Source organism: Canis aureus, chromosome 28 (assembly GCF_053574225.1).
Source record: "Canis aureus isolate CA01 chromosome 28, VMU_Caureus_v.1.0, whole genome shotgun sequence".
NCBI classification, from domain to species: Eukaryota; Metazoa; Chordata; class Mammalia; order Carnivora; family Canidae; genus Canis; species Canis aureus.
In genome coordinates this window covers 18,373,627-18,396,350 of record NC_135638.1, presented here as the reverse complement: position 1 = coordinate 18,396,350, position 22,724 = coordinate 18,373,627, and the positions used below count along the sequence as shown (strand labels likewise).

Below are 22,724 nucleotides of genomic sequence, written 5' to 3'. Positions count from 1 at the left end.
CTCCCTCAGGCAAGAACTTCTCTGTCATGGACTCAGACCCAGCCAATAAGAGAGAGAGTGCCAAATCCTAACCACCACAGCAGTACAGTTGAGAAATCTGTCTTATTTCCAAAGCTGCCATTTCCCAATTCTATGAACTTGGACACTCAGCTTGTCAATAATTCAGTTTCCTTTTGTGTAAAATGCCATGGATACATTATAGGACAAACATCCTATAATAGTGAATATAAGTAAAAATACTACTTTAAATATAACTATCTTTATTTATGAATATATTATTCCGTTACTTTTTAATAGCTTTGCCTTCTTAAAAACTTGGTCTTAAGTACCTTCTTATCCTATTTACTATAATGTTTACCATTTTATTGGAGACTATTAGTAGCTGGCACCTTCTATTAAAAAAAATCCAGAATAGAAGAAAAAAAAACAGAAATAGATTTTGAAGAAATGTAGATAGTTATTAGTGGGAAAGAAACTAATGTACTCCTGAGAAAACTATTTATGATCCACTGAAACCTATTTAAATTTTTTCAAAATAATTTCTGATTTACAGAAAAATTGCAAGAGTAATACATAGAATTCTTGGATACCTTTTGTCAAAAGTCTTCATATGCTAACATCTTATACCATATTTTCTTTATCACTCTTTCTAGGTACATAGATAGACAGAAAATTTTTTTCTAAGCCATTAAAACATAAATAATAGACATGATGTCTCTTTATCATAAACAATAAAATATTTCCCAAGAACATAACCATAGTATAGTTTTCAAAGAAGGAAATAATGTGAATGCTAGACTTTAGGTGATTTCACCAATATCTATATTAATGACGTTGAAGCAAAATCATTCCAAAATCGTGTGTTATATTCAGTTGTCATATCACTTCAGTTTCTCTTAATTTATTATTTTTTCTTTGTATTTTACATCATTGATAGTTGAAGAATAGAAAATAGTTACTTTTTACAATATCCCTCAATTTTCGTGTGTTTGGTGTTTTCTCATGATACTCATATTGAGAGCATGAATTTTGGGTAGAAATGCCATAGAACCACAGAACCATAGAATATGCTAAGTTCTCAGTATATTATAGCTGGAAGCACTTGCTGTTGATTAGTCTCTTTACTGGCAATGTTAAGTAGATCATTTGGTTGAAGTGGTTTCTGTCAAATTTCTGCCCTGTTATGTAACTATTTTACATTTTGTGATTATTAAGTACCTTGTGAAGAGATATGCAAAAACATTATAAATATCTTCTTACTCTCGTTAAACTAATTGTTAGCATCTATTGATGATTCTTGACTGAATCAATTATTAATAAAAAAAGGAAAAGATAGTGCTTTCCTACCCCAGTTCTGGAATCAGCCATTTTCCCAGGGATTCTTGGTTCTTTTAAGGAGAAAGTAGTATTTAGAAATAAAAAATCCTAGTATTTTTTCATTGCTACTGGGGAATTGTTGCTTTTCTGCATTTTTAGAATACAGAAACAGCAGTTTTCTCACTGATATTGCCAAGCCCAATTCAGATCCACAGGTCTTAGTCTGTCTTTTTATTTTGCATATTTGTATCTCTCTTCTCTGAGAACCCTATCTCTCATTTCTACAGTTTTTACATATGTGTTTAGTCCTAGAAAGCATAGAATGTGATTTCAGAACTGTTTATTCATGCTTTTATCATAAAGAAATCATCCACTTGGAGTTCAATTTATTTTGAGTGTTTGTAGAAACTATTTATTTTCTTTTGCATTTACCTTGAGGGTGTGTAATCTAACCATGATATTAAAAGTGACTCAGTTTTGGTATCAACCCTTCCCTCTTCCAGTTGTAATGTTGTTCACTTGAACACATTTAGATTAATATGTTTTTGTTTGTGTTCAGTTTTGGAGTTCTGTGTATTTTTGTATTTTATTTAGTTTTTTGTATATATGAAATGTTAACATGACAAAGAAGGTCAGATATGTAGAGAAAAGGAATACAGGTATCCTCTGCTTTCCAAAAGTTCACATTGAATCACTTTATTTTATTTTGCAAGCAAGAAAACTTTTTATTTTAAACCACAAATAGCAGGTGCCTACAACTATCCATGTTTTATTAAAATCACATAAATCTCAAAAAAAAATAAAATCACATAAAACTCAGGTAAAAAGCACCGCTGATTATTGGCTGTAGAAAAAATGCATGAAAAATTTAAATATGCACAGTAAAAACACCATAATATGCACAGGACTAAATTTTTAAAGCAAGTGCATGGAATGATGAGTCAATCTTGCATATAGCCTCCAATATTAAACTGATATTTATTTTGCTTGAAGATGATGGAAATTTCCAAAAAAGCATGACTATGAGAAGGTCGAGTATCCATCCATCCTTATATATATTTGAATGCCAATAGGTAGAATCATGAAAAAAAAAAACCTAACATTTATAAAATACTTGTTAAAAATAACTTTTAGGGCACCTGGGTGGCTCAGTCATTTAAACATCTGCCTTCAGCACAGGTCATGATCCCAAGATCCTGGGATCGAGTCCCACATTGGGCTCCCTTTTCATGGGGAGTCTGCTTCTTCCTCTGCCTTCCCCTCTGCTTGTGAACACTCTCTCTCTTGCCCTCCCTCTCTCAAATAAATAAAAATCTTTTTAAAAATAACTTAAAAGTTGTCCCATGAGGTACATACAATCAGTCCCAATTTTTCATGACAATTCATTCTCTATTGTTACCTACAGATTCACTTTTCTGTGCCTATCCAGCTTTAATTTCACCATTTTCATAGTTTTATAAAAGATCTGCACTAGTATAATAAAAAACTTTTTAAGTGGAAATCTTTGGATCTCTTTCAAAAGGAAAACAAAAACAGGTACTAATTAATATAGATCTTTTGTGAAAGCAAAATGGTATAATGTGAACTTTCAGAAAATGGGGCATATTCTTTGCTTTAGGTTATTGTGGTTTATAAGAAAGTTTCATATGTATGCTCTACTTTTGGATAGCAGTGCAGATATGTATTCAGAGAAAATAGGAAATATGCCATTTTATACTCACTTTTGAAAGTAGTCAATCTTATTACTCTCTAGTTATCCGTTCTGTGTTTCTTGTACGTTTTATTTTCCCCTCTCTCTTACATAAAAGGTAACACACTAAAGATACTTTTCTTGACAGCCTTTTCACTTAACCAATATTCTGGAAATTGCTCCATATCAGTTTATTTTCACAGTTGCATAATACTCTATAAGATACACTGTATCAGAATTCATGTAGGAACATTTATATTGTGTCCAGGACTTTGCAATAACAAATTATGTTGCAATGAGTATCCTTGAGCATATCATGTGTATTTTACTATTATTGGAGATGTATTTTTTGATAAATTTCTGAAATTGTGATTACTGAGTCATTGAGTAAATACATACATATTTTTTGGTAGGTTTTACCAAATTCTCTTCCACAAGATTTTATAAATTTATGTTCCTGCTGGTAACATATAAAATCAGTTTCTTCAGTCCTACCAATAGATGTGTTGTTTTTTCTTTTAATTTTTTCCAATTTACTATTTCAGTAAGTAAAAACAGTTCTCTCATTGATATATTATATTGCTTTCCTCTAATTATGTTTGATGTTAAACATGCTTTTATGTGTTTGAAGGTAATACTTTCATCTTTTGTTTGAGAGTTATTCATCACTATTTTTGTCTGTTATACTTTCAGGCTTTTGTAATTTTTCTCTCAATTTTTAAGAGTCCTTTATTTATTAACCCTTTTCTGTGATATGTGTTGCAAATATTATCTCTCAGTTTGTCAGTTACAGTTCTGTTTCATTCATGGTGTTTTTGTTATGCCAAATAAAAAAGAGGTAGCCAATTAATCATTCTTTTACTGTTTCTGGATTTTTAATCATAATTAGAAAGGTTTCCTTATACCAGAGTTAAAGAATATTTTCTTTTGTAATTTTTTATGAAATATTTTTTTACCTGTTAAATCTTCACTTTATATTAACCGGTGTCACCTTATTTTCACTAATTTTTTTCTCATTTTTAACTAATGATTAATAGATATTTAAATATATCTTCAATATTTTTCAGCTGTTAGCATCAATGATGTTAGTTGATTTGCTGTTAGGCAATAGTGCGATCTTTTTGGAGAGATAAGTGCCTACCATTAAAATGAATAATTCTTCATTATAGAATGTAACAACTTAAAAATTTAAGAACCTAGTTTGTGGTACTAAATAGCTCTATGTTAATAAATTCATGATGACTTAAATGATGTAAGCTTGTTTTTAAATAAAAATTATAATAAATGAAGCTAGAGAAAATTCAAGCACTAACTAAATCATTTAAGATGTTGCAAGATATCGTACTTAATTTGGTTTTATTTCTGAGAGAACAAAAGAGTGTTTCTAGACATAATCACTAAACTGACAAGATGATTGTTTTAAGATACTATGACTCTAATGTGAATAATGGATTAGAGAATGTATAAAGCTTAGAAAAAGGAATTAAATTAAGATACTAAAATATAGGGATGCCTGAGTGGCTCAGCGGTTTAGTGCCTGCCTTCAGCCCAGGGTGTGATCCTGGAGTCCCAGGATCGAGTCCCACATCGGACTCCCTGCATAAAGTCTGCTTCTTCCTCTGCCTGTGTCTCTGCCCCTCTCTCTCTCTGTCTCTCTCTCTCTCTCTCTCTCTCACTCTCACTCTCTCTATGTCTCTTATGAATAAATAACTAAAATCTTAAAAAAAAGATACTAAAATATGTTGCTGGTTTGTTCAAAGCAATATTTGTAAGAGAAGTGGATAGATTCAAGATCTATATAGAAGATAAAATCAACATGTTTAACAGTTGATGAATCTGAGCATGAGTGAAATGTAGTAGTCCAAGATAAAGTTCAAAGTTTTTGTTTAGGTCAAGTGCATGCAGGGTTATAGCTATCATTTAGGTACCAAAAAATTATAGAAGGAGGTAAAGGAACGACTGAAAAAGCTGGGAGGAGATGGCAACTTGAATTCTTGAAGTGTTTAGTTTCAGATGACTATGAAGCCTACAGGTGGAGGTTCAGTAAGTAGTTGGATATATGGATCTGATTCCCAAGAGACTTTCCTTGGCTAAAGTTAATGATTTAAACATCTTTGACAGAAGAGAATGAGTTCTCTTTGGTAAATTGTGGAAGTACTGAAATCATAGTCTAAAGGTTACATTGTAGGAGGGAAAATGAACAAATATTAAAAGAAAAGTTTCTTAAAATTCTTAATATTCTTAATATTAAGGACATTTCTTAATGTCTTTAATAGACAGATGTTCGATCACTGAGCCACCCAGGCACCCCTCATGCCTACATTTCTTTGTATTTTTTTATTAAGGGTACTAGAGAAAAGAAGTTAGAATACAACAATTTTCAAATTTCTTAATATTATATATACAGATGCATTTCAATGAATCTATTCATTCCAACAGAAACTCTGGGGATGTTGGGCTTGGAAAGAAAGCTTCAAACAGTTTGTGGGTAGGTGTAGCTTGAGGCCAGATTTTCTGGTCAACCAAGTAAGACAATTATAGATGCAGAGTCTCCTTTACTGCTGATTTTTTTTAAAGCAAGGCCAATAGGCTATGGGATTTTTACTGAACAGAAACAATTCTTGACATGCCTTCCCCTGATACCTTACAAAGCAACAGTAGGTGGTTGGAAAGGGAAGAGGGCAAACGTTACCTAAACTTACACAGGATGACTGTTGTTGCTTAATACCAGGGTCTAACAACACAAAGCTTCTGATCTATATACTACACAGTGTTTTTAAGTCCTATATCTGCTGCACCTTTGTGAACTTTGAGAGCATAATGCAGTAATGTATTTGAAAGAGTTAATGAGGGAAGTCAAGAGCAATAAAAGATCACAAGACAAGAAGGTCATTCTAGCCAAAGAAAATGGAGATAAATTGTAACCAGGTGTCTTTATTTCCTGATTCCTCAAGTACTGCACACTCAGCTTTCTCTCCTAGAAAGGGAAGCTTGTGAAATTCCATACAGCATTTGTCAGCTTCAATAATTCCTTGCAAGATTTCAGGATTATTTGCTTTAATCTTAACTACCTCAGAGGCATATGAGATAAACCATTTGGAAATTATATATGTAGCAAAAAAATCTAATGTTCATTTAGGATGATTTAGGAAATTCATAGGAATACCTTGTCAGTGTCCTGTTGTCTGCTTTAATCTTTCAGGACAAATAAGGTCTAATGGTGCATTGCTCGTGTACACAGGTCAAAAGCCAAGTTGTGAAGCATTCCATAATTATATGCTGACTTTCACAACACAAATACTGAAATTTCTGTGAATGTATTTTACACATTATTTATGTTCTTTCTGAGTTTCTTCACATGGCCAACCTCTCTTTAATTGCACACTGTGCTATTTGTAGTATCCTATGTTTTCATATTGGTATTTCTTTTAGGTCATGTTATTTCACCAGATTAAAGGGACAGAAAAACATTCAAAGAAATCTCCATTGTAAGGGAAGAGGATAAGGTGAAGCCTGAGGTACAAAACAGAGAAACCGTATGAGAAAAGACAAAGTATGAGAACATTTACTAGTGTTGGATCTAGGAAATCGACTGACCAGAGTGAGGCAATAATAAGCCTTGTCACCCAAAGAATACAAGACAAGTTTCCTCTTCTTAGTCCAGGTTGAGGAAAGGGATAAAATGATACAAAAATCCTTTATATCTAAAATATCAGTGTAGAAAAAAAAAAAACATTCTTTTGCACTGGAAGAAAATTCTCCTTTCAATGTAAGCATTTTCATGAGCTGTTTATTAAAATATAAATTTCCAAAGTTACTTTCCTCCAAGTGTTTCAGTCTTCGGATACAGAACCTCTGGGAATATTCTATCTATATTGACCAGCACAGATAATTAACCCAGGATATTATGAAAGATGAAGATCTTTTGGGAAGGGGTATGTAGCCTTCTGGTATCTTGACAGTTCAATGCTACTACATTATTTGAGCCAACAGTAGAAAAAAGATTCATTTTTTAAAATACTTAAATATAATTTCTTTGAATAAAAATCATGTAGGGGTGCTGGGTGGCTTAGTCATTTAAACATCTGATTTCAGCTAATGTTATGATCTCAGGGTCCTGAGATCAAGCCCCACATTGGACTCCATGCTCACCAGGGAGTCTGCTTCAGATTCTTTCTCTTTCTCCCTATGCCCTTCGCCCTGCACTCTCTCTCTCAAATAAATAAACAAATCATAAAAAAAAAATCATGCCTACATTTCTTTCTTTAAAGATTTTATTTATTTATTTATTCATGAGAGAGGCAGAGACATAGGCAGAGGGAGAAGCAGGCTCCCTGCAGGGAGCCTGATGCAGAACTCGATCCCAGGACCCCAGGATCACGACCTGAGTCAAAGACAGATGTTCGATCACTGAGCCACCCAGGCACCCCTCATGCCTACATTTCTTTGTATTTTTTTCATTAAGGGTATTAGAGAAAAGAAGTTAGAATACACCAATTTTCAAAATAGGTCCCCTTATTTCAAAAGATTTCTTTTTTTTCCAAAAATTATAGTGACGTTAAGCTGTAGAAAGGAATTCACTGTGTCATGATCTGGTTGTTTTCTAAAATTTATAAAAGGAGAGGAAATATATTCAGTTTATGATCTAAAAAATTGAAAAAAATGTCAACCTATTACCAATTGACTGATTTCAGAATATTCCAAGGCATTATTATTATTTTTAGAGATGGAAGAGATATGCTCCTGGATGGGGATAAATAAATACATCAGCATTGTGTTTATGGAATGTCACAAGATTAGCTTGAAAAGGATCCTACAACTCACCATCTGATAACATTCCTAGAACTAGAGAGTTTGCATCCACCCATATTAAAAAAATAAAAATTTCAAGCTATTAAATATGCATAGTAAAGAGAAATAAAGTGATGGCAAAACTTGGAAGAAACTGTGATGCCCTTTAATAGATGAATGAATAAATAAACTGTGGTACATTCAGATAATAGAGTACTATTTGGCTCAAAAGAGAAATGAGCTATCAGTGAAATGAGAATATATTGAAGAGTCTTAAATGCATGATAGTGAATAAAAGAAGCCAATCTGAAAAGGCTACCTACTATATGATTCCAACTATATGACATTCTGGAAAAAGCAAAACTATGAAGAAAGTAAAAAGTTCAAAGTTGCCAGGATTAGTGAGGAGGCCGAAATGAATAGGTAAAGCATAGAGGATTTTTAAGGCAATGAAACTGCTCTGTATACTAAAATGGTAGTCATGTCATTATATATTTGTCCAAGACCATAGAATTTACATTAAGAGTGAACTCTAATATAAACTGTAAACTTCACATGATTATGATATATCGATGTAGATTCATTAATTGTAACACGTATACCACTCTATTGGGTGACATCAGTAATGGAAGGGGCTGTGCATATATGCAGCAGGTGTATGGGAAACCTCTCTAGCTTCTGCTCAAAACTGAATCTATAAGTGTTCTAAAAAATAAAACTTATTTAAAAGGAAGTGAAAACATGGAGTAAACATAAATGCATATTATATGAAAGAAGCCAATCTGAAAAGTCTATACACTGTATGATTCCTACTATATGATATTCTGGAAAAGGCAGAGATATGGAAACAGTAAAAGAATACGTGGTTGCTAGGGGATCAGGAAAGAGAGGAATGAATAGGCGGGCACAGAGGGTTTTTTAAGGCAGTGAAATTATTTGAAATTATTGTGTATGATACTATAATGGTGAATACAAGTCATTATTCATTCGTCCAAACTTATAGAATGTGCAAATCCAAGAACTCTAATGTCAGTGGTGGACTTTGGATGATAATGATGTGTCAATATAATATAGGTTTATTAATTATAAAAAATGTACACACTACTCTGGTGGGAGATGTTGATCGTGAAGAAGGCTGTACATGTGTACAAACAGGAGAGAATATGAGAATTCTCTGTACTTTCTACTTGATTTTTCTATTAACCTAAAACTGCTATAAAAATAAACTCTATTAAAAAAAGAAGAAGAAACCAAACTGAAACGACCGAGCTGAAATTCAAAGAGACTCAAGAAGATACCCAGAAGAAAAACCTTTGGCTTAGTCTGAAGCTTAATGACATGCAAATTGCCCACTTGAATAAAAGAGGGCTGAACTTTGGGATATTTTCTGATTGGGAGGTAGGATATCTTATAAGAGCATCTCAAACAGTGCACTGTGACAGATAAAAATAAGGAATATTGATGTATTTGATGAGCCTTATCTCAAGAATAAAAATTAATAGCCAGGCAAATTTGTGTAAAAGCCTCAAATTTCAATTTTAGAAAAGAAAATTAATCATTTTCCAGGAACCATGAAGTAGGAAATTTATAATTTTGGCAACTTGTTTGTATTTAATTTTGTGAAGTCTTGGTTTTTTTCCTTTTAGTGATTAGCAGTAAAATCCAATGGCTTGTTTATTTTTAGTGGCAAGAAAGAAGAGAAAGAACAAGGGAGACAGCATCCCCATTTGACTTCAAGTTTTGAGGAAGAGAAATCCCCAAAGGATAGATTAGTTGGTTGCAACCACAAATGCAGAAATAAAGAAAAATTAGTACCTTTGGCAAAGTGGATAAAGAGAAAAAAAGGAGGAGATGGCTGTGATGTGGCTGAAGATGGGCCCTGGGGCAATACATGTGGAAGGATTTTGAACATCTTTAGTAACAATTCATCATGTAAATTCCAGATAACATTAGCATCTTATAGACGTTTGGAAGAGAGGAAAATGATGTTTGTTTTTCTTGATAAGGATACTAGAAAGAAGAAGCTGAGTGCAAGTGAGAACAAATTTTAAAATAGAACATTATTTATTATTTAGATAAGGGTTATTTCCACTAATCACTGTAATTTGTCATTGGTAAAGTAAAATGTAGAGTCAAACCTAGCACTACTTTTTCTTCAGTTGCATGGCAAAATAGAATATATTGGTACTAAACTACATCTCATTAACTTCTTTGCCTCAGCTATTGACATGACAAGTTGTTTTTATCTTGAAACTGTGCTAAAATACACTTGGCTTTGCCAAGTCACTAAAATGGCTCACTGTTTTCTTGCCAGAAAACAAGAAACTAGCAATTTTTAAAATGGGTAATAATTTATGCTCTAATGACCTACACCTACCTCATTTTGGGTAATATAGTGCAGTTTCATTTAAATGTTTTAATGTATTCAAACTTAATTTATTACTAGTAAAAACTACCCAGTTGAAATTCATAAGACTGAACTCCTTTGTCTATAACTACATAAAAGGTACAGCAGGAGTATAATTTGGTAATATAAAAGGCTCTCCTTGATTACACAGCACATCTACCTTGTGTTTAATTGAATGGAAATCTCCAACTTCAGGATTAGATATTATTTTGTTCAAGTTTCACTTTATTGGTTATAGTGCATTACGAACAATCTAAATTTCATCCTTGTTAACGTAACATGTATATTTGATTACTGGAGGAGATAGTAATAGTAAATAATATAAATTGCTCACTTAATTCAGTCTAAATAACATTGCTTAAAGGTCATAGGCCAAATGAAAACAGAAACTTAAAAGAAAAAGAACTTCCAGGTAGCTGAAGATAAAAACAACTGTCTAAATCTGCATCTTTCAATATATCCACCCCGTATAATTCAACACTATAAAAAAGGCAACATAAAACAACAACAAAAATAACAGCAAAAAAACAATTAGCAAATTGCCTTAAGTATGACTTGAAAACAAAGAATGACTGAACTTCAAAGTAACGGAAAATAAAAAAAGAAAAAGGTCAGTCAAACCCCAAAGAAAAAAATCTTCACATGATAGCAGTGAATAAGAAGAGACCAAGAAGAGCAGCAGAGAAAAGAAAAATGAGAGGAATTTTTGGGCCATTGGGTAAAAAAAGGAGAAAATTTAGGGTATTATCAGGAACAAAGAACCAACTAGTAAAGACACAAGCTCTTCCCTAACCATAAAAAAAAAAAAAAAAATCCTGCTAAAGGTCTGGATTTTGATGTATTTTGCTGAACTGACAAAAGAGGATGCCATTGAGCTAGAAGCTTTGTTAAACACCCACAGTTCACAACAGTGAACAAAAAAGAAAACTCTATAAATCTATACAGAATTTTTTAAAGATTTTATTTATTCATGACACATTCATGTGTCTCTGCAGAGACATAGGCAGAGGGAGAAGCAGACATCTCATGGGGAGCCTGATGTGGGACTTGATCCTAGGACTTTGACACCATGCCCTGAGCCAAAGGCAGATACTCAACCGCTGAGCCATCCAGGCATCCCTCTGCACAGAACTCTTAGAAAAATCAGAAAACAAATTTAGTGAACTTTGATAAAACTCTTCATCTCTCCAGAAAATAACAAGAAGAAAAACATGTAGCAAAAAAATGACCATGAGGGAACACTTCAAACTTAGTTAAATATACTCAAGCCTTTAGGGCTATGAAAAAAATAAAAAACAAAAATATCTTGAATCATAAATTTAAAAATTAAAATCAGAAAAAAGAAAAAAAATGAGGAAAGATGGATTAAATTCAGTAAAAAAGTGGAAGGTATTGAAAAAAATCATGTCAGAAATAACAACTGCATGAAGAATGAAATTTAACAAAATCTCAAAATAATAATTTAAGAAAGGCAGAGGAACAACCAAGAATACAAAAAGTAAAGAGGTGAGAAGAGCAAGTAAGAGCATGGTAAATGGAAGACAGGCAACAAAGGCATAGTATTTGTATAATTGGAGTTTCTAAAGCTTAAAATACCACATTGGCATAAAATTAATTTTTATAATTGTGATTGAAAAGATATTTCCAGAAATAGAAAGCCTGAACCCATATATGGAAAGGGTCCTCTAGGAAACTGGGAAAATTATCTGGAATCATCAACCTTGAGAAATATGCTAATAAAATGATTAGACTTCAAAAATAAAGGAAAATAATTCTCAAGGATTCTACAAAGAAAATTAATTAAATCACAAGAAAAAGCAGTTATATTGGAAGCAGAATTTCCAAAATCATGATACAGAACCTTACTCTCCTTTTCTTTCTGAATGTTCTTGATTTTGGAAAATTTCTAGGAATATTTGGAAGATAATATAACCTTAGTGACCAGTGAATATGAATTATTAAATTGACTGAAGAGCTAAACTCTTTTGAGGAAGTAATCACAACAGAAGTGTAATGACAACTTTGGGCAGCTCCAGTTTAAAAATCAAAGCACTAACAATGAAGACTCTGGTCCAAAATACATAAAATTGGTATTATTAAGTTTGACTTGCTTTGTTTCCTCCATTTTTATCCAGTCTTTTGACAAGCCCATGGCTCCTAAAATGCAATAACTGTCTCCAGAGCTTTTAATCCTCCTTGGGTCAATTCTCAGACAGTCCTCCCTTATTTTGTATCCAGGAGCCTGTGGCTCAGGATCCAGATGAAGGTAACTACAATGGATTGAAAATAACTTCAGAAAAAAAGAAAGAATTTTAGAGTTGTTTCATCTCCATTTCAGGTAATTTCGTTAATTATAAAGTGGCCTTTTAATTAAATTTTCCTTTTGTAGTTATTATTGGTTGAACCCAAGCAGCATCTCTAAGTCAGTGACTTGCAAATCAGGAGCAGGAAAGGACTTTGCTTTAACAATTAGAAAGTCTTTTATTACAGTGTAGAAGATTATTTTTAGAACTTCTCAGATCCCTCCTATCTATGAAGTATAATTACTTTTATTACTTGAGAGTGAAGTTTCCATAGGGGAAAAAATATAGATTTTCATCTGGTATAATTAATTTGTATTAATTGAATATTCTTTGAGATATAGGACTCTGTCTTTTAGCGTTTCCTATTCTTATATATTAAATGCCTTTTTTCTTAAGGAACTTTTTCTCAAAACCTTGAGTACAGTAGTTATAAAAGGATATATGTGAACCATATTATTTATATAAATAATTTTAATTAATTAAATAATTTGAAATTATATATATATAAAATTTAAAGAGAAGAATTAAATATAGTTTTAAATACTCTGCCACTGCTTAGTTTCTCTCTTCCTTCCTTACTTCTTTCTTCTCTTGCTGAATAAATCATTCCAAGATATACTCAATATAGAATGAGCAAAGTATTTCCACGCAGTGCAGAATCTTATCACTCAAGTAGTTTAGAAAGATCATCTATTTAAGAATGGGAATAACCATGCTGGGAGTGGCCTAGTTTGGCGTATCAAAGTCCAAATAAGGAGAGCATCTGCATGAGATGTGGATGCTGCTGTCATTCAGCAAAATATGTGGGACTGAAGAAGAATGAAGAAAACATCTCCAATGAGTAGCAGTGGCACTGACATGAGATTGTTTACATTCAGAGGAGATTGTTCAAATTTCACACACATAATACACACACACACACACACACACACACTCAACTTCAAGGCCCAGGAGACCCATAGTTTGGTTCTTTGTACCAACAAGTCCACACAGAGGCCCCTGCAATGTAGTGATGTCCACAGGTTTACTGTTGAAAGCAAGAATCACAAATATGTAGAGAAAAAAAAATTAAGAGTGAAATTTGTGGATATTGCATACAGCCTGACAGTTTATAGTGTGAAGGAGGCAGGATCACTTCAGTAAAATTGCCACCAAATGTATCAGTGTTGGTTGTACTGTAGTTATATTAGGGTGTATCCTTTTTGCTAAGAACTGCACTTTAAAACGTTTGGAGTACCAAGGTATTCTACTGCTAACTTACTCTCAAGGATTTAGGAAATTAAAAAAAAAAAAAAAAGATCGTAATATTGAAATTTTTAAAATAAATTTAAAATCATTTTTAAATAAAATCACACATTTTAAAACTATTTTTAAGAAGAAACTCGGTTATTTCTAAAACCTGCTAAAAGCAATGGTTATTTATATAACTAAAAAGCATTTAGAAAAGAAGCTGAATTCTTCACAAGTATGTATTGTTCTTAGTATTCAGTTTAAACAGTTTTTGCCTAAATAGGATTTAAAAAAGCATATTGATAAAATAGAATCAATAAAATACAACTTAGAAAATCATATGTAAAATATTTTAAAAATAATTTAACAGGTATAATTTATACTACATTCAAAGAGAGGAGTTCTTATGTAGCTAAAAATTTGCTGTCTTATGGGATAAAATAAAATCTGTGAAAACTTGCTTTTAAATAGGATAAAACCTCAAGACTTAATAAGAGAAAATCAATTTCCAGAAAAGGTTTCTAGCTATAATACTGTTGTTAATTCTCACCATTGCTTATATATTTAAGTAATTTGTTTGAATAATTGGTATTTTACTCTAAGTGTATCATTTAGCTAAGTAAAGTAGAATAGTTTAGAAGTTAGACTTTGATAAGCAAACCAAAATATCTTCCAGAGAGATTGATATTTCTAGTTAAATGATTTGAAACTGAGTTATTGAGATATTTTTTCAGCTATTAAAATTCCCTATGCAGAGTTCTAATTAAATGATGATATCCAAGAATAAAACCACTATAAAACTGATTGTAGCTCCATTTTTTTCCTCTTGACTCATCATGATTTCTGAACCAAAACTCACTCTCCCCCTCTCCCCCCGTAGTTATATCCCTTGCTCACATTGGCAGAGATAGTATCTTTAGCTGATTCTCAGAATTCAGATTCTTGGCCTTCACTGATCTTTTCTGACTCTGACTCAGTCACACTGATCTCTATCAGTGAGGCCTTTGAGTGGTCTTTTGGAACAGTGATAACTGGGGCTTGTTGAATGCAACCCATTTTCATGTGCTTTAGTCTTCTTTCCCCCTAGTGATAATACCTTGGTCTCTGAGATTTGGTTTTCATCCCCCCTCCTGCAGACTGCCACATGACTTGCCAGTTGGCTCAAAGAGATTCTGAGTTCTGTATTTATATGATTCATTAATACCTTTTTTTTTCTGTATAAATTATTTGGTCATCATTTCACATGTAGTATTGTGAATGGAGATACCTTTCCTCACCCCACTTTTAGACAGATTCCTCCAGGAGCTGGCAAGGGACTTCCTAATATTGGGAAGAATTTAATACAATCTATGTTTTACCTGTTGACAAAGTGTACTAGGAATTGTGAACTGAATGGATGCCCTAGTCTATTGGTCTTCTCAGTGGTATAGATCAGTTTGGATGCTAAAGTCCAGATTTATCTAGAGTCTTAAAGTTTTAATTTTACTGGGATCCTCTGGCTATATGTTACTTATCCATTGCATGGGGACTAGACATTCTCACATATTACTGTTGTCTACGTCACGTTGGCTGCTAAGTCCAATGGTTATACAGAACTGCAAAGGAGGCTGAGAAATAAAGACTTTAGTTTGTGCTTATGTAATAATTGTATTAATTTGGGAGAAGAGGAAAATATATTTGAGGTACAAATAATGTCCCTTGTTATACCATTTCAAAATATTGTTTTTTAAGGTAAGATACAACCATGAAAATCCTCTTGACTCAGTTTTCCTCCAATTATTGCAATTTATTATGGGAAATCCTTTAGATGATCTGCTGAATTACAGAAAATTTTGTTATGATGTTATATTTTCTTGAGTGACATAAAGTGGATTTGAATTTTGAATAAATGTTTGGCTATGGTGAGGTGAGGAAAGTTAGGTATATTGTCTGATAGTATATGATATTATACCTTAGTTAGTGTCTCAAGAAAGGGATGCATTCAGCCTCCTGGGCAGCTTCCTAGTGACAGAACACAGTTTGGCCAAGATGTCACTGCTGCATGGGTCTTCTAGTCTTCTGACAGACTAGAAGAAAGTGACCTAACATATTACTATATGTGTGAGATTCTCTTTCCCCTCCACAGTTATTTTTAATGCTACACCACCAAAAAGATGAGACACTAGGATAGGACCTCTATATACGGACTCTTACCCACCTTCTGTCAACTGTCCTCCATCAATCCCCTTCTTTCCAGAGGTGTAAGAGGTGTTGAGAGAAAACAACAAAAAAAAGTTAGATGTGTCTATTTAACCTAAAAATATTTGAAACAGATTTGTTCCTCTTTTTTTGTAATTGAAGAATAATTAAGAGAATGTTGTATTAGTTTCAGGTGTAATATATTCAACAATTCTATACATTACTCAGTGATTATCATAGTATTTGGGTTTTTTTTAAAGTTTTTATTTATTCATGAGAGACACACAGAGAGAGAGGCAGAGAGACAGAGGGAGAAGCAGGCTCCGTCCAGGGAGCCCGACATGGGACTCGATCCCAGGTTTCCAGGATCACACCCTGGGCTGAAGGCAGCACTAAACCGCTGAGCCACCCGGGCTGTCCAGTATTTGTTTTCTTAATGCTCTCTATCTACTTCATCAATTCCCTCACCCACCTCCATTCCAGCAACTATGAGTTTGTTCTCTGTATTTAAAAGTCTGTTGTTGTATCTTTTTTTCTTTGTTCATATATTTTGTTTCTTAAATTATAGATATTGAGTGAAATCATATAGAATTTGTCTTTCTGACTTATTTCACTTAGTATATATACTCTCTTAATCCAATGATCTATCAGACAGGGGGTCAACATCTAAAATATATAAAGAACTTATACAACGTAACACAAAAAACTCCTGCAAATAACCAATTTAAACATGGGCAGAGGATCTCAATAAACATTTTTCCAAGGAAGACATACAAATGGATTTATTCCTTTTTTTAAAGATTTTATTTATTCATGAGAGACACACACACACAGAGGCACAGACACAGGCAGAGGCAGAGGGAGAAGCAGGCTCCATTCCATGCAGGGAGCCTGACGTGGGACTCAATCCCGGGTCTCTAGGACCACACCCTGGGCGGAAGGCGGGGCTAAACTGCTAAGCCACCTGGGCTGCCCGATTTGTTCCTTTTTTAAAACAGAATGTAATTTAGGATAACTTGAGACATACCCATACATGTTCATGTTGTAAAGCAAAGCTAATAGCCAGATAGCTATAAAATACCAGGGAATATGAATATCTCCGAGCAAAATCCAATTCCTATGCTGGTCGTTTAATAATTAACTTATTTACAGATGGTTGTAAGGCATTGCTTTTTCCTTTCAGGAAGATTATGATAGTTTAGAAGACAAAAAATGTTAAGTGACAATAATAGAGCAGTATAAGTCTAATAACAATATTGAGGGTAAGTTCTTAATGGGAAATACAGACAGTATGATCTCTGAATTTTAGGAGGGAATATTGTTCCTATACAGTGACTAACCAAAGAAGGCTTCATTGAGGACCTGCTAGAGCCTTAAGTGCCCCTGATTCTAGAGCAAGATCTTATCCATGGGGCTAGAATGTACTACCTTACATCACTGGTTTTATTCCAAGGAAATTTTCTAGAAATAGTTTCTTTCTTGATCATCTAGTTAGGATCAGCAAACTCCTACATGCCACTGTTTTTGTATGGCCACTGAGTTAACAGTTTTTACAGATTGTATTAGTCAGGTAGCTTAAACAACAGACATTTATTTTCTCATAGTGTTGGAGGCTAGAAGTCCAAGATCAAGGTGTTGGCAGGATTAGTTTCTGGTGTGGACTCTGGCTTGTAGACAGCTGCATTCTTGCTGTGTCTTCACTTGGTCTTTTTATGTGCTCATGCATCCCTGGTGTCTCTCCTTCTAATAAGAACAGCAGTCCTGTCAAAGTAAGGCTCCGCTCTTATGACCCCACTTAATTTTGATTACATCCTTATAAAACCTATATCCAAATATTGTCATATTCTTGGTTGTGTCTTCAACATACGAATTTGGAAGAGACAAAATTCAGTATAGAAATGAGCATGATTCAAATCACAAATGAAAATTTTCAATCAACTTCATGATAGGGAACACTGACTTTGAACCTTAAATAAGCAAAGTGTTGTCCCTTCGAGAAAAAAACTTCATTTTTTTGCTAGACTTTTGTTACAAAAAACGAAAGAAACTGTACTCAATTATTACTTTTATATTGTAAATTTTATCAATAAAATTTTTGTGGTATTTATCTCATGTTATAAAGCTACCTACATTATATTCTTGATTTTTCATCTTCTCCTGCAAAGCCCAAAATGCTTGTTCTTTTCCCTTGACAAAAAGGGACAAGAAGTTCATCTACTCCTGATATAGCCTAAGCAAGTTTGACTGATTCACTTCTAGGCTTCATTCTAGGCTCCATTGCTGCTTTTGATCTCTGTGTTTTTGCTAGAATTTCCTATTTTTCTTTTTTAGCTCTCTTCCTACAGAGATTCATCTCTTCCCATAGGCTTATTTTATTATAGGTTGTCCCAAACTATTTTCACAAGAATGGCATTAACTTGTTTAATGCCTAGTTCTGTTTTAAATGTTTTAGGATTACAGAAGTGTTACTAAGAAAAAATTCACATAATCAGTGTATCAAGGGCATTTTCTCACAATTAGCTCAAGAGCCCCCAGATTCCTAAATACCTTCAGCAATAGGAATGTTTAATCCAGATCTGGGTGCCAGGCACACAGGGGAGGAACTGGAGCAAGCTGTTCTTTCTCACTTCATTCACCTCAATTTTTCTAGACCATTGTAGATTTACCACAGTAGATAGAGGGGATAGCAGTGGCTTTTGCATATAAATCCAATATTCTGATTAATGTTCTGCTACAAAAATATATTTGAAAAATATATCCAGAAAATCTTGCATAAAAAGGGCTCCTGATTTCGTAGAGTAGTAGTGTGTACCTTCGCCTTAACAAATCTATTTGAACCTTAATAATGGCAAAATAATAATAACTAAAATTTACTGAGCATTCACTATGTATTAGTTCTTTTTAACAATATTTTATGATATAGATACTAATATCCCTAATGTACCAGTAAGAAAATTAGTTTTGGAACATAAATATAACTTATCCAAAGTCATACACATCTACCAATTGGGAGAGTTGTGTCTCAAACCCAGTACCGTTCAACATCAAATCTGTGTTTCAACCATTGCATTTGATTGCCTCTATGTACTCTCTTCATATGAAAGCTATTTTAAGAAAAAATTAGAGCAATGGTCATTATCCCTCTATGCCATATATTACTGTGCTTTAGTTCGTTGGTACATATTGAAATCACTTTATACAGTGTCTGAACTTCCCCTGTTGTTAAGAAGCAAAACTCTAGAGGGATAGACAGACCTCTGAATATTGGGCCTAGATTTTAAAATGATGATCCAGCACTATTTCTGGTATTGGTTATTAATTGATTCCATTTAAGATTGACAGAAAACTGATTTTAAAGACATTTTTGAGTTTTTATTGTCCCTGATTTCAAAAGGTATGTGTATTTGGTAGTAGGGGTGAAGGCCATGCTTGTTCAAGCCCTGAAGAGATTTTCAGGGACTTCAGAAACAAAAAGTGGCTGCTCAACTTGTGCTAGTCATAGTCGCAGAGACAGTTTGTTTAGATAAGCTCCTATAATAGGTAGAACCTGGGAGGAATTGAGTGACTGACAGGGAGGTCTGTCCAATTCCAAGAAATGAGTCCTTTCTTGCCTAGTCCAGTGGAATGTGGTGTATGTCATGAATTACTGACTATTGCATATCGATATCTTTGTACTTTTTCTAAAATGAAAAGCTTTTTTTTTTCCTTTTGGTTTTACCTTCAACATCATTTGATTTCAGGTAACTGATTACAGTTGTTTTTAATCACACAGGTTTGTAGAGCTAAGTCTAAAAGTTGAAGGAAATGAAAGTTACTAAGAAATCCTGAACTTGGTGCTAAAGGGAAGAGCTATCGCAATTTCAGTTGCTAAGCTGCTTCTTTATTGATACAACAAATATAAATAAATAAAATATTACTTAATACGTATAAATAAATAAAAATTCTTCTTTATCGGAATTTTGTATAATGCAGCAAGCTGCCCAGCTAGAAAACATTTTCCGGCTTTCTTTGTAGAACTCATAACCTTATGTTACACTTTTGTCCAAAAAAATACAAGCTTAAAATTTGATAGCTTTTCCATGACAATTAAGCTTTTCTAATATTGGTTCTCCTTCCCTACCCCTTGTTTTCTTTTTCCTGATAGCATGTGGTCGTGAGGCTAAAGTTGTACAAGCCAATTCACAGATTCAAGAGATTTAACTTACGGACATGTGAGAATGAAAGCTATGTGTTAAAGGTGGTAAAAAGAAATATGGAAGGAGCCCAGGGCATTGGTGACATCACGGACCCACCATTATTTGGGCAAATGACTACTGATGGATTTTGTTAATTTGGGGACCTTATTGGAATTGTGAAAAGAAGGCAGGTGGGGATTGGGTGTCTGGAGTGTGTTCAACCAAAGGTTGACTGTAAAATGTATTTGCCTCTTAGTCTCCTTTGAAAAATACCTCCTCTCTTGAGACATTATTCTCTTTTGTACCATCACATATCCTACTTCCAAATTTCTGAGTCGAAGCCACCTATTCTTAAATGATTTTCTGCCTATTCATGGTGATTAGTGGAGTCATGAGCAATGGAAGTGTATGATTACATTAAAAATACCTCCAGCCTCTAGTCTTAGCCGTTGGCACAGGAATGAGCAAAAGAGTCAGTCTGGGCAATCACACCTCTTCCTGGAAACTTTCAAATTGAAGTGAGAGAAGAAAGAGTCCTTTCCTCTCTTCTCAGAAGTTAGAGGATATGAACCTGCAACTTCTTGAATCCTATGAAAAGGGGATATTCAATTTAACCAAGTGAGAGAACCAAAGATGAGAGACATTGCAAATTCTACTGCAAATGAGTCCATGTACTCATTTCTCTCTGCTCCTATTGTGGTTACATAAGCCAGTGGATCCTTTATTTGCTCGTTAGATCAGGTTAGATGTATTTCACTTGCAGTCCAAAGAATTTCGATGCTATAAGGTAGAGGCACCAGGTTTTTTATTTGTGACTATTTTAAAACACAGACTACATTCAAATTTGTGGCATTTATAATGCTTATTATATGACTTTATAATCTAAGCCTTAGTGCAGTTACATGGCCTCTCATTAACTGATTTGTTACCCTTTGACAGAAATGTGTAAAGTTTAATCATTACTTCATTTCAAAATACTCTGTGATTGAAATTATAGCCAATTAGTTAACAGACTGAAATTCGTTAGAGACCCCACACACAGTGATGACTAATAGGACTTTCTATAAAATTATAACTCATAGCAACTGTGACGACTTTGGAAATTACTATTTCTCCCTCCACTATTATATTTGTGTTTAATAGTTCATGTTCACATCCCCAAAATAGTTTATGTTCAAGAATATTTCTCTTTTGAATAAAGTTAAGACTATAGTTCCTAAAAAAGATTTTACTTTCCTAATGTTGTGGTTGTAAATCAGTGTTTCTTAAACTTCAGCAACAACAACAAAAAACAAATGAAAACCTTTTAAGGAAAAATTCTTTGGATACCCAGTATTGACTAGAATGACTATGTTTGTACTATGTATGTAATATTTTAACTAGCTACACATGAATTTATGCACACGTTTTGTACCATGATGCAATTAAAGTCAACAAGACTACAAAGTATTTAGTATTCACAATACTTATATTTTAATATAATAAATTAATAAAAACTAAATAACTATCAGGAACTAACATATTACACTGATTGCTGTAAATGTTTTTGTCATGAATGTACTGGACCTGTAGTATAATGGACTTGTCACCATTGTTATCTATCTGAACCATAAAATTTTTATTTATACAGTATGTGAAATCATTTTGATTTGGCACAAACTTTTGCATATTAAGCCTATGTCTACCTTTTTGTCATTAGTAATAGATAGTACAAAGCATAGTGTTATTTTCATGAGATTAAAAACTTAATAAAAACTTGTTTATTCTATAAAAGTATATATAATTTATAAATTATACCTGAAACAATGCTTTTTTTAAATTGTAAATAAACTTCCACAAAGATGCAAACATATTTGGGACAATTATTGTCATTTTCACTGTAGAACAATCTAAGATCATTAAACATGAAATACTTAATGAGAGGCGAATACTCTGTATCCACATTACAAGCAAACGAAGAGGTGAACACTAAAATTTGTATGAGTCATAAAATGATAGTGAATATGTTGCATATTATTTTTAGATTATTAGAAACATGAAAGCAAGCAAACTTCATTACGAGCAATGATGATTGTAATTACCAATCTTTATTTTTTATTTTATTCTTATTTATTTATTTATTTATTTATTTATTTATTTATTTATTTATAATAAATTTATTTTTTATTGGTGTTCAATTTGCCAACATACAGAATAACACCCAGTGCTCATCCCGTCAAGTGCCCCCTCAGTGCCCGTCACCCATTCACCCCCACCCCCCGCCTTCCTCCCCTTCCACCACCCCTAGTTCATTTCCCAGAGTTAGGAGTCTTCATGTTCTGTCTCTCTTTCTGATATTTCCTACCCATTTCTTCTCCCTTCCCTTCTATTCACTTTCACTATTATTTATATTCCCCAAATGAATGAGACCATATAATGTTTGTCCTTCTCCGACTGACTTACTTCACTCAGCATAATACCCTCCAGGTCCATCCACATCGAAGCAAATGGTGGGTATTTGTCATTTCTAATGGCTGAGGAATATTCCATTGTATACATAGACCACATCTTCTTTATCCATTCAGCTTTCTATGGACACCGAGGCTCCTTCCACGTTTGGCTATTGTGGACATTGCCGCTATTACCAATCTTTA

The 22,724-nt window shown here is 33.3% G+C and overlaps 1 long non-coding RNA gene across 1 annotated transcript in view; it reads left to right on the top strand.

Annotated features, from left to right (window-relative positions):
* LOC144300480 (uncharacterized) overlaps window positions 1–21,817 on the top strand; it is a 118,189-nt gene extending 96,372 nt beyond the window's left edge. The window contains exon 3 of the long non-coding RNA XR_013367156.1: window positions 20,061–21,817. This is a non-coding gene — a long non-coding RNA (uncharacterized LOC144300480). The remainder of the gene's footprint in view (window positions 1–20,060) is intronic.
* Window positions 21,818–22,724: the final 907 nt, after the last annotated feature.